Genomic DNA, 12,932 nt, shown 5'->3' on the forward strand with positions numbered 1-12,932 from the left:
CAGATGAGGAAATTAAGTTCCAGGAAAATCAAATTTCCTAAAGTCATGTAAGTAGTGGATCTGTAGTTTGGACCCTGGCTTGTTTAATTCCAAAGTCTGTGTTCTTCCTATAATACTGTGCTATCTCCCCTAGCATGACAGCATGAACTTCCTGTTTCTCTGTCAAGGAATGTTCTTGCCCCCAACACTCCATAGTATATGGAAGGAAAGCCCAATAACTAAAATTTCGCCTGGGTCCAAAAGTAGACTTTTAAAAATGTATGTTTTCCTGGGAGAGTTAAGTCAATTTGCAGTTTGGTGTGAATCAGAAAACTCGCAACAAGCTAATTAAACTAACAAGATAAAGCAAATGAATGTATCTGTTAAGGATGGGAAAATGACAGGACGTAATAATGGAAGAGTTTGGGCACTACAGAGGTACCAGGTGCTTTGGGGGCATGAGTAAGAAGGCAAAGACTATGACCAAAGTGCCAAAGGTGGATGGGAGACCAGTAAAGGCGAGTGTCCGCTACTCTGACTGATTTTAACTCTGGCAGCACTAATCAGATGGGAAGCTCTTTCCCTTTACTGTGGAAGTGGCTGTGGATCTGCAGATCGCAGCTGGGAGCTCCCATTCACCCCTTGGTGAAGTCCTACCTAAGAAACCTGAAGTATGTGAGCTGGGATAGGTTTGACCCTGAACCAGCTTCTGTAGCTGAAAGCGGGGAGCCTCTTGCTGGGTGAGGGAACTGGCGTCCTCTTTGTCCTCACTTGCTGCTTCTTCCCCCCGAAAAAGCTGTCTTCGGTCTCATGCTTACTTAGAGGCTGGGCAGCTTGTAGGAACAGATCAGGATTTACAGAGGAAGGTAGTGGTTCTCAAAATGTCTGCACACCCCTGGAGGGGGCCTGCGACTTTTGGGGGGGTCCTCAAACTCAAAACTGTTATCTGATAATGTTTAAGATGTTATTTACTGTTTTGACATTTCCACTGATGGTGTGAAAGCAGTTGTGGGTAAAACTCCCGAGGCTTAGTGTGAACCAAACTAGGGGCGCCAGATGGTGCTAAGTTATATTATAGTCTTCACCACCAAGCTGATAAAAGAAAATGGCGATTTTACCTAAGATTATTCTGGAGGAAGAAGTAAAAATCATTACCTTTATTAAGTCTCGACCCTTTGAGTGTACATCTTTTCATATTCTGTGTGATGAGGGAAGTGTACATAAAGTATTTTTGTTGCATGAAGCACGATGGTTCTCTCAAGGAAAAGCACTTGTACAGTTAATAGTTTGCGTTGCAAACTGAACTAGCTACTTTGCTCATGGATACCATATATACTTGGAAGAATGAGTGACAGTCAGATTATTCAAATGATTTGGATTATTCAGACTTGGATATCTGGCAGACATTTCCCCTCAAATGAACAAAGCAGGTCTGTCACTTCAAGGAAAACTACTGACAGTGTTCGTTGCCCATGATAAAATTTGAGCTTTCAAGTGAAAATAAGAATTTTGGAAGTTGTACCTGGCATGTGAGCTCAATAGTTTTTCAGTACTTAAAGATTTTTCTGATGAGGCTGGATGTAATATTTATGAATGTAGTTTTTTGATGTTGTGGATTAAAATATGTCAATGTTTGAAAGATCTGTATAACTCAGTAAATGAATATTTTCTGAATGATCAATGTGTGATCTTACAAAGTCGTTCATGGGTAAAAGAGCCATTCAAAGTAGAAGACAGACCACATGTGACAGAGTATGAAAAGTGCATTGATGTGGTTTCAGATTCGACATTGCAACTTACCTTAATCAGCTATTACTTGTGGAGTTTTGGTGTAGTATCAAGGAATATCTGCAGTTATCTGAAAATATACTACTAAATATTTCTCCTTTTTCCAACTACTTGTGTTTGTGAGAATGGGTTTTTTTCATATACTTCTACTAAGACAACATATATCGCAATATATTGAATGCACAAGCAGATATGGGAATCTGTCTTCTACTGGGGCACCTGGGTGGCTCCGTGGGTTAAAGCCTCTGCCTTCAGCTCGGGTCATGATCCCAGGGTCCTGGAATTGAGCCCTGCACTGGGCTTTCTGCTCAGCGGGGAGCCTGCTTCCCTTCTTCTCTCTCTGCCTGCCTTTCTGCTTACTTGGGATCTCTGTCAAATAAATAAATAAATAAATCTAAAAAAAAAAAAAACAAAAAAAAAACAAAGAATTGCAAAAATGTAAAATAGTGCTGACCTTCTAATTACATTTTTTTGTCTTAGAAAATATAGTTATTTTTAATTAAAGCATGTTATTTATGTTAACACATAATGGGTTTACTATTATTAATTTTAAGAGGATAAAAATATTTCTAAGATGTCTCAGTTTTAATTTTTAGTTTTTTTAAATATTGTATCATCTTTAGTACTGATAAACTATTTTTTTTAAAGATTTTATTTATTTATTTGACAGACAGAGATTACAAGTAGACAGAGAGGCAGGCAGAGAGAGGAAGGGAAGTAGGCTCCCTGCTGAGCAGAGAGCCTGAAGTGATGGGGGGGGGGTTGATCCCAGGACCCTGGGATCATGACCCGAGCTAAAGGCAGAGGATTTAACCCACTGAACCACCCAGGCGCCCCTCAGTTTTAATTTTTAATGTGTATTAATATTAATAGCTATAACCCATATAAAAAATTCTTTGGGGTCCTCAATAATTATTTAAGAATGTCAAGGGGTACCGACACCAGAAGTTTGACATCTTGAATTCCAAGGCAAGTAGGAAGTATGAGTGTTACTCTAAGTACTTTGGGGGCAACTGGCTGGCTCAGTGGGAAGAGTGTGCAACTCTGTATCTCAGGTTGTGAGTTCAAGCCCAATGCTGGGTGTAGAGAGTGCTTAAAAAAAAAAAAAAAACTTTTTAAAAATCTGAGAAATTTGGATCCTGTGTGATTTACCGGTCTCCAGCACCGGAGGCTTACTGTACAATATGTGCTGGGCCTCAGCCAGTCGCGCAGGAGAGATAAAGGATCAGGGATGAGGTAGGTAGTAATGTCTGCAGGCAGCTCGTGATTACAGAGCTGGAATTGCTGCTGCGGCCTCTACCTGCTGGTTTTGTCAATGAACAGCCCGTTACTGTTTCGGCCTGGCTCCACGGAGAATGCTCCACAGGCATTACTTTGTCACCAGTCTTGGCTACCTAGTCTCCCCAGTGCTTGGATCTTGGTAGGTTCTCATGGAGCCAGAGGGTCATTTGGTAGGCGGGGTGTTTGGGATAGAGTCAAGTGGGTGCATTTTTTCGTCTAGAGTGTTTACTGAGTACTTGCTGAGTGCTAGGCTCAGTATGAAGCACGGGAAAGAGAGTAGGGAATTGTGCTCTTGTGAAGTGAGACTTGCCATCCCCTGCCCCCCAGAAAATCCCCGTCCTCTTCTTCTAGAGCTGAGCTTCTGTGACGGCCAGCGCAGAGGGGCACCTGACTGCACTGGTAAGGGAGGGGCTGCACACGGAGTTCCTGGCGGCAATAGTATCATCTCTTAAGGAAAATCAAGGAGGGAAGCTGTGCTGCCAGGAACCTCCCCTCCCACCCTGACAGTTTCTTCTTCCTTATTTTGGGCTGTATTGAACCAGTTTCTGTACATTAAGGTTATTATTTGAGAACAACCATCAAGATCAACTCAGATCAACCAGGATTGGTATTGGAGAGAAGAGCGCCACACCCGGAAGGCATGGCATTAGTGTCTGTGTGTGGGCAGCGGTAATGGGCACGAATGCTATCCTCCCTGGGCCAGAGGCTTATGCGTGTCCTCATACTTAATCTTCAGAATACCATCAGTGAGGTAGATAGTGATGTCACCTTCTTATGATGAGGAAACAAAATGTGGAAAAGTATTCATACAGAGGGTGGTTGGCTTGCTAGTGAACCCACGGGTAATTCCTGATGCCTCCCCTTGGTGTCCTCTGATTACCTCCTCAGAGGCTTTCATGACTCACCCGATCTGCCTCATGTGTGATGTTTGTGGTATTGATACTATGATGGGTGTTCCTGGATGGGCCAGTGGCTTCTTGTGCCCGGAGGTGGTGCAGCCTACCACCGTGCTAGCTGCACCTCAGGTAGCCCTGTGGAAGGGCTGTCACTCACTGGACTCGTTGGTCTAGGAAGCCTCGCTCTTGGCTTTGATCTGAGAAACGGACAACAGCAGTGTAGTCATCTTCATTTGGTCGGGTAGCTGCTTGCTGCTCTTCAGCTGTCCATGTGGAAAACAGATACGAGGGCGCCTGGGTGGCTCAGTGGGTTAAGCCGCTGCCTTCGGCTCAGGTCATGATCTCAGGGTCCTGGGATCGAGTCCCGCATTGGGCTCTCTGCTCAGCAGGGAGCCTGCTTCCCTTCCTCTCTCTCTGCCTGCCTCTCTGCCTACTTGTGATCTCTGTCTGTCAAATAAATAAATAAAATCTTAAAAAAAAAAAAAAGAAAACAGATACGAGGTTTGAGAGGACTCGTGTGACCATTGCCAGAAGTGTATCTGGATGCCATATGTCACTCACTGGCTTGGGGGCGCTGATGGGTGTCAGCCTTGTCCCCAGCTTGCTTACAGAGGGCACGGCTTTAATGTCTTCAGCAAGAGGGACAGGAACCGGCCTTGACTTACTCACATTTAAGTTATAGTGATGAGCATTTTTTTTTTAATACCTATGTTTCACATCTCTCTGACTTAATCCTCACAATGACCTTGTGAGCTTGCCAAATGCAATTCTGCTTTTTAAGCAAGGAAGCGGGTACTCAGCATTTTAGTAACTTGCTCGGTGTTGCTGTGCCAAGCCCAGGTCTGTATGGTTCCCTAGCCGCCTCTTCAGGGACTACTTTCTTTAAACAAACAAAACCCCCTCACATTCTGAGGTACCCTAGGCCAGCTCAGGGCTCATCACATGGGTATCGATGCGTATTCATTTGGCAGGTGTGTCTGGGTCACCTATTTATGTGCTAAGCACTGGCAGAAGCAAAAAGATGAAGAAGGCACAGCCTCGTTCTATAAGGTCATTCTGTTTGCATCTGCCTCTCTTCTAATTTCAGTGTGATCTGGTACCCGGAAAGGCTGCAGGATCACAGAGTACTTGTGATCGCATGTTGCACAGGTGTTTTCCTGATAGAACAAAGCGGTGAGTAAGGAATTCACAGCTGTAGACAAAACAAATCCAAGAACGTCCCGGCTTGTTCATTTAAAGTGATTCTAGTGAGCGGTGCCTGGCAGGGAAAATGATGAGAGATAAAACTAGAAAAGTAAAGAGGCTTTATGCTATAGAAGTGGGGGTCTGTGGGAGGTGGTTCTGTTTATTTCAATGAATGAGGCTCAAAATGTTCTTTAAACACTTTGATTTTGCCCGTAAAAATGTTCATTTTAGAGATTATGTAGAATGCAAGAAAATGAAACACAAAAACCACATATAGTTACATCCAGAAAAGAACCACTATTAATATTTTTGTATGCCTTTTATGTAGCCTGTGTTCTGTTTTGTTACTTTAAGATATTTTGCATATTTTTAGACGTTCTTAATATTTTTCTCAGTTGCTGTAAAATATTCCATATAATATTTTTATTTAGCTATTCCTCTTTGGTGGACAAAGTCTTTGCCAGTGTTTTGCTATTATGGAATAATAGGTTAAAATATTTTTCTTTGTACCTAAATTTTTTGTTGTATTTAAAATTCTTTTCATAGGATAGATGACTAGAATCAATACCTGGGTCAGAGTATTAACATTTCTAAATTTCTAGATCCTTTCACAATGAGTTTTCCCATACTTACTGAGTATTAAGAAATAAGAGGTTTTTAAAAAAATTATTGTCAATCTGAGAGGTTAAAAAAAGTCTTTATTTTAATTTGTATTTCTTTGATTATTAATGAGGCAGTTTTTTCTATATGTTGTAGCACATTATCTGAGTTTTATTTCATTATCTGAATTGTGTATTCATGTTCATCATGGAATAATAATAGTAACAGGAACCCCCTTTTTTAAAAGATTCCTTTATTTATTTATTAGAGAGAGCACACGCACAAGCAGGGGGAGTGGCAGGCAGAGGGACAAGCAGGTTCCTCGCCAAGCAAAGAACCTGATGTAGGCCCCGGACCCTGGGATCATGACCTAAGCTGAAGGCAGACACTTAACCAACTGAGCCACCCAGGCATCCCTCTGTGAATCTTTTTTTTTTTTTTTTTTAAGATTTTATTTATTTATTTATTAGACAGAGAGAGATCACAAGCAGGCAGAGAGGCAGGCAGAGAGAGAGAGGAGGAAGCAGGCTCCCTGCTGAGCAGAGAGCCCAGCACCCTGGAATCATGACCTGAGCTGAAGGCAGAGGCTTTAACCCACTGAGCCACCCAGGTGCCCCTCTGTGAATCTTTTTTAATGGATACATAATATTACATGAGTTAGGGGCACCTGGGTGCCTCAGTCGGTTGAACGTCTGTCTTCTGCTGGGGTCATGATCCCAGGGTCCTGGGATTGAGCCCCGTGTCAGGCTCCCTTCTTGGCAGGGGGCCTACTTCTCCCTCTCCCTCTGCCTGATGCTCTGCCTACTTGTGCTCTCTCTGTCAAATAAATAAAATCTTAAAAAATATATATTACACGAGTTAGCAACTACTACTAAGCAGTGACTGTGTGCCAAGAACAGTGCTAGGCATTTTACATACATCCTCATTAGATTCCCCACTTAACAGGTGAGAAAACAAAGGCTCAGAGAGGCAAAGAGCCCTCCACCTGTGGTGCCTATGACTAGCGACCTACAATGGATAATGAGCCCATGAAAGGTGGACTCTTATCATTTATGTGTAAGAGGAGGCCCTCCAAAATTTGTTCCAAGAACGAAAAGAATCAACAGTTTACTAGAATGTATATCTGGCAATTAAAGAGAGCTTTATCTTGCTTCATAAAAAGTTTAATCTAATCTGGCTTTTTCGGAACACCTGGGTGGCTCAGTCGGTTAATCTTCTGCCTTCAGCTCAGGTCATGATTCCAGGGTCCTGGAATCGAGTCCTGTGTTGGGATCCCTGCTGAGCAGGGAACCTGCTTCTCCCTCTGCCTGCCTCTCCCCCGCTTGTACTCTTTCTCTCTCGGACAAATGAATAAATAAAATCTTTAAAAAAATAATAAATCTAGCTTTTTCATATGCAAGTATGTTGAGAAGAAGACATTAATTAAACACTATGTTAGATGTGTTATATACATTATCCTGTTTATTTTTTATTTTTCTAAATTTATTTTTATTGAAGTGTTGTGTTATATTAGTGTCAAGTGTATGATATAATTATTCAACAATTCTGTACATTACTCAGTACAGTTTTAATCCCCTTCATCTTCATTTCACCCATCCCCCCCACTTCTCTTTGGCAACTACCAGTCTGTTCTCTGTACTTAAGAGGCAAACATTATCCTATTTGATCCTTCCAACTGAAACAGAGGGACAGCATTATCCCACCTAGCATGGATTTGAACCTAGGTCTGAGTGATACCAAAATATATTTTCTACTTCTTACTTCAGAGAAATCCTTTCATAAAAGGTGTGAGTCGTTTTCTTAAATGATCAGCTTCCCCACCCACCTTGCATTCATTCCAAAACAGAAATGTACTTGAACAGAAGTGTATATGTACAGATTCTTACATGAATGCTACATAACCACTGGTCTCTGTGCTCTCGGTGCTCTTTATGTAAGAGCAAAGCATGCACAAGCAGTTCAGTCAGTGCAGTGGATATCTCCACAAATAGCACCAAAACAGGTGTAGAAAGCAGTCTTGGGGTTGGGGACTGTATGTATGTAAGTTAGTGAGGAGTACCAGGACCTGGAAGGTCATTAGCGTGGGTCAGATCAGAGTTCAGCAGGAAGAGCCTGCTTGTATGACCTTGAGCAAGGTGTCTGACCTCTTTGTGCCTTCATTTCCTCATGTGTGAAATGGAGATAATAGAAATATCTGCCTCACAGAACTGTGTGGTTAAACTGGTTAACACTGGCTGTGCTTAGGGCAGTGGCTCATGGATACTGCCATAAAAGGGCTTCCTGCTGGGATGCCTGGGTGGCTCTGTAGGTTAAGAGGCTGCCTTCTGCTCAGCTCATGATCCCAGGGTCTTGGTGTCGAGTTCTTCCTCTGCTTGCCACTCCCCCTGCTTGTGCTCTCGCTCTCGCTCTCTCTGACAAATATACAAATAAATAAACCTTTAAAAAAAGGATGCACAAAGTTTTTAATAGCATGGGGAAATTTTCTATACTATGTTTAATGAAACAAAGTGGAGAGTTTAAAGTAGTTTTTATAAAATAGTTCTATCTTGTTTCTAAAAGGAAAAGGACTAGAAAGAAATACACAAGATGTGAATAATCCCTCAAATATTTGTGTATCTACCTTGCTAGTGCAATAGGCACTGAGGAAATATAAGTGAGTAGGATCTGATTCTTCGTCAGGGAAGGGTTGTTGTTTTTTAAAGATTTTATTTATTTATTTATTTATTTGAGAGAGAGAGAGAGAGAGTAGAGGGAGGGGCAGAGGTAGAGAGAGGGAGAGAGAATCTCAGCTGACTCCATGTGAGCGTGGGGCTATGACCCTGCCATCATGACCTGAGCCGAAATCAAGAGTTGGATGCTTAACCAACTGAGTTATCCAGGTGCCCCAGGGAAAAGGATTTTCTTCTTCTTCTTCTTCTTCTTCTTCTTCTTCTTCTTCTTCTTCTTCTTCTTCTTCTTCTTTTTAGTTTTAATAAGGGAGACAGTCACAATTCAGTGTAGGATGAAGTAGAGGGAGAAGTCAAACATGCTGCTTTACTTTCTGTTAGGAAGAATGGAGGATGGTGGTAGCATTCATTGAGGAAGGAGGCAGGATTTAGTCTAGGGGAGATGATGAATTTGGTTTTGGACATGTTACGATTGTCTAACGTGGATTATAGGCCAGTGGGTATATAGGTCAGGATGAGTGGGAGATACAGATCTGGGCAGGTTGACTCTCTAGGTGAGGTGAGGAAGAGCACTCAGGGGAAGTCTGTGGACTGAAACAGGAGACTTAGATCGTGATTGCATCCAGAAGGTGAGATTCTGAATGACTTTCTTTTCTTCCTTTGCTTTATTTGTGTATTTTTAAAAATTCCTATAATGTAAACGTGTTTCCTACAATGTGAAGTGTTTTAATTAGGATTTGGCTTGCCCACATGTGGCAGCAAACCCCAAATAACAGTGGCTTATACTAGATATAAGCTTATTTCTCCAGAAGGCTCAGTCAGTGAAGCCTCTGCCTTCAGCTCAGGTCATGGTCCTGGGGTCCTGGGATTGAGTCCCTCTTCGGGCTCCCTGCTCAGTGGGGAGTCTACTTCTCCCTCGCCCTCTGCCCCTCCCCATTGCTCGCTCTCTTTCCTGGACTCTATCTTAAATAAATAAATAAATGAATAAATAAATAATTTTTTTTTTTAAAAGAAAAAAAAAGCTAATTTCTCTCTTACCTAAAAGAAGTCTAGATGGTATAGTCTGTCCAGGGCTTTTGTGGTTGAATCCTGTGTTGAATCCTGCGTTCCTGTTCCACACTCCTCAGCATTCGTCTTCCATCCTATGTTCCAAAAAGGAGGGTCCAAACTTCAGCTATTGGCTGAAAGAAGAGCTAAAGGAGGACTTGTTCTTTCCATTTAAGAGCATCTCCTGAAAGTTGCACTTGATAGTTCACTGATGTCTTACTGGTCAGAATTGAGTCACTTAGCCATATATATGCTGAAAGGAGACAGAGAAATGAAACCTTTATTTTGGGAGTCAAGTGCACAGTTCAACATCAAGAGTCTGGTTAGTGATGCTAATAACATCCTGGTTTTGCCAGCAGAATTTGCCAGCTGAGGTTGGTTCATTTGAAGATTAGTATAATAATTTCCATATTGTAAGGGCCTATTCAGCCAGAGCAGCCCCACCCCGGTTGAACTGCCATTTTGCTGTAAAGCTTAAATTGACCTTGCCCCCCCCTCAGGGGAACTTATTTAAAAGCAAGTCCGGGAAACCAGTCCCAGGTAACAAAGTCCAAGTACAAGGGTGGGTCAGGCCCCGTGGAGGTATTCAATCAGTGGGGGCGCATACTGTCTCCTAGCTACCAAGGAGTATGGGCCCCTGCCCTTTGGGAGCCTTTTGGCGCCAATCCTAACCAAGGTGTGATAGGCTGGTTCAAATGTCTACTAGGGTAAATTGTAATTCAGTTGGTCGCCTAGCATCACTGTGCAGTTTCCTATGTGTGTTACAATCTTATTGGCCACCTGTGTGTGGCCAGGCCCAACCACATAGCCTTTGCTCTATAAAAGTTAGTCTGGAAAGCAGGGAGGGGTCGCCTTCTCAGTAAGAGGTGCGGCCCTGGCCAGCCAGTTTGATTCCTGATGCTTGGCGTGAAATAAAGCTTTGCTTGACCTTTGATTAGTATCAGTCTCGCTCCTTTAATCATGGACCCATTATTGGGGTACCCAATTTGGGGGGGACCCAACAATATGAACCATACATTTGTCTCCTATTTAAATCATAAGTATAGAGGCACCCTGCTATGGTCATTAAATGATGGTAGTGAGCTGGAAAATATTTTGCGGTCTTAGAAAGGCCAGTGACTGAACAATGACTGAACTAGAGGTCTAGTTATCTCACTTAATGGTTAACACTGAACCTGGCTTTTCAAGGAGGAGTAGGAGGTAGTCCAACCTTGTCCACTGCAACACAACCTCAAAAGAGTTTCTGAAAGATTATTACAGATATTGTAAATCCATAGATAAAGAAGTTCAGAAATCTTTTGGTGGAGAGCTACAATGTTCTCATTTGTCTTTATAGTGGAAAAGTTGGTCTTAGTACATCTACGGTTGTAAATGAGACATAGATCACTCTCAGCTCAAATCAGAGTCTGGATGGTCAGTTGCCATCCAGGAAGAGCCAAGGCCACTTCATGAGGTGACAGTAGTTTTCCATATAAGTTGTAGTCATCAACTGTCTAGGGATTCTGGAATTTGGGCTCCTGGGATAATTAGAGGCACACATTCCTTTTCTTCTTTTTTTAATAAAGATTTTATTTATTTATTTATCAGAGAGAGAGAGCACAAGCAGGGGGAGCAGCAGGCAGGGGGAGAAGCAGGATCCCCGCTGAGCAAGGAGCCCGATGGCGGACTCGGTCCCAGGACCCTGGGATCATGACTTGAGCCTACAGCAGACGCTCAACTGACTGAGCCATCCAGGCGTCCCAGAGGCGGATGTTCTTAATATCAGCTACCTAATAGGGTTCAAGAAGTTAGAGGTTAACAATGGTATGGCTCTTCTTTCATCTATAGGATCTAAAAACTACTTACCACTATTAATTAGTACTCACATCACCCCTTGGCTGCTGGTAAGGGTGGCTGATCTCCAGTTTTTTTCAGATGAGACATCTAAGAGTTGACTTCAAGAGAGCCTGTGTCTCCTGAGGTTCTGCTAGCCGGTGGCTTTCTGTATTAAAAACATTTTCTTTACAAATCAAAACCACAGTGAGATACCACCTCACACCAGTCAGAATGGCTAAAATTAACAAGTCCGGAAATAACAGGTATTGGCGAGGATGCAGAGAAAGGGGAACTCTCCTACACTGTTCGTAGGAATGCAAACTGACATATATATGAAATATATATATATGAAATACTAAGCAAAATAAGTCAATCAGAGAAAGACAATTATTTTATGATCTCATGATATAAGGTATTTGAAAAACAAGACAGAGAATGATAGGGGAAGGGAGGGAAAAATGAAACAGGATGAAACCAGAGAGGGAAACAAACCATAAGAGACTCTTAATCTCAGGAAACAAACTGAGGGTTGCCGGAGGGGAGGGATGTGGGAGGGATGGGGTGGTTGGGTGATGGACATTGGGGAGGGTATGTGCTATGGCCAGTGATATGAATTGTGTAAGACTGATGACTCACAGACCTGTACCCCTGAAACAAATAATACATTATATATTAATAAAAAATAAAAACCAGAAAACAAAAAAACATTTTCTTTCCTCGAGAATTGGGATGAGACACCAAGAGACCTAAAACAAATGGTGTGCAGGAGGGGACTCTTTCCATGTGCTCCAGTGTGTGTATACTTTGTGTACATGGACGTGCAGTTCGAGATCCACATACTGATTCTTTGAGAAGTTCCTCACGTCTTTTCCATTTCTTTTAGCAAGTTGTTTAAGGAAATTACATTTTTCTTCCTGCAGGTAAAGAACAAGTTCTGAGTAATGAGGATAGATAACTGTGGGAAAATGGCATGCTTAGCCATAGATTGCTAATTAAAAGAAAGATGAATAGGTTGCCCTTGGATTAAGTTTGGGAGATGAATAGCTTCCCCCTGAATTAAGTGTTGAATAGAGTCTTAGGTAACACGTTTTTGATGGTTACTGTGAATAATTTGTCAAAGGAGGAAATCCAATCTCTTAACAACTCTGTGGTCTTCCTAGATTTACACTGTGTGTAAGTACATAATGATGATAATAACTCGGATATTGAACACCTACCACATTCTGAGCCCTTTACATCTCCTTACTCATCTAATTCCTACTGCTACCCCATGAGGTGGGGGTGCTATATTTATCACCATTTTACAGATGAGTAAACAGAGAGGGAACAGAACTTGCCCAAGGGCATGCATCTTGCACAGAAAAGCCTGATTCTGTGACTTCAGAGGAGGTTTTCCAACTACTGGGCCAAACTGCTTGTCACTAGAAAGCTGGATGAGGCTGTGGGGTCAGTCAGATATTTACAAAAGAGGAGACCTGGGCATGTTTGAAGGTAGGAGGGCTTGAACAGTCTTGGATAGAAGATAGGGAGAGGATGTGTAAAGGATGTGGGTTCCTCTGACACCACCTGGCATTGGAATAGGAATAGGTTGTGGGGCTCTGGTAAGGGGGTGCTTAAACAGAGGTAGAATGATCTACAGTCTTCTGAGATTGAGATTACAGTCAAGTGTAAGAAT

The 12,932-nt window shown here is 42.3% G+C and overlaps 1 protein-coding gene across 3 annotated transcripts in view; it reads left to right on the forward strand.

The window, feature by feature from the left end:
* The window catches only part of TXNRD1 (thioredoxin reductase 1), a 125,653-nt gene that overhangs the window by 37,006 nt on the left and 75,715 nt on the right, over nt 1-12,932 (forward strand). The gene's annotated exons all lie outside the window — the stretch shown is intronic.

This window comes from Lutra lutra, chromosome 8 (assembly GCF_902655055.1).
Source record: "Lutra lutra chromosome 8, mLutLut1.2, whole genome shotgun sequence".
In the NCBI taxonomy this organism is placed as follows: domain Eukaryota; kingdom Metazoa; phylum Chordata; class Mammalia; order Carnivora; family Mustelidae; genus Lutra; species Lutra lutra.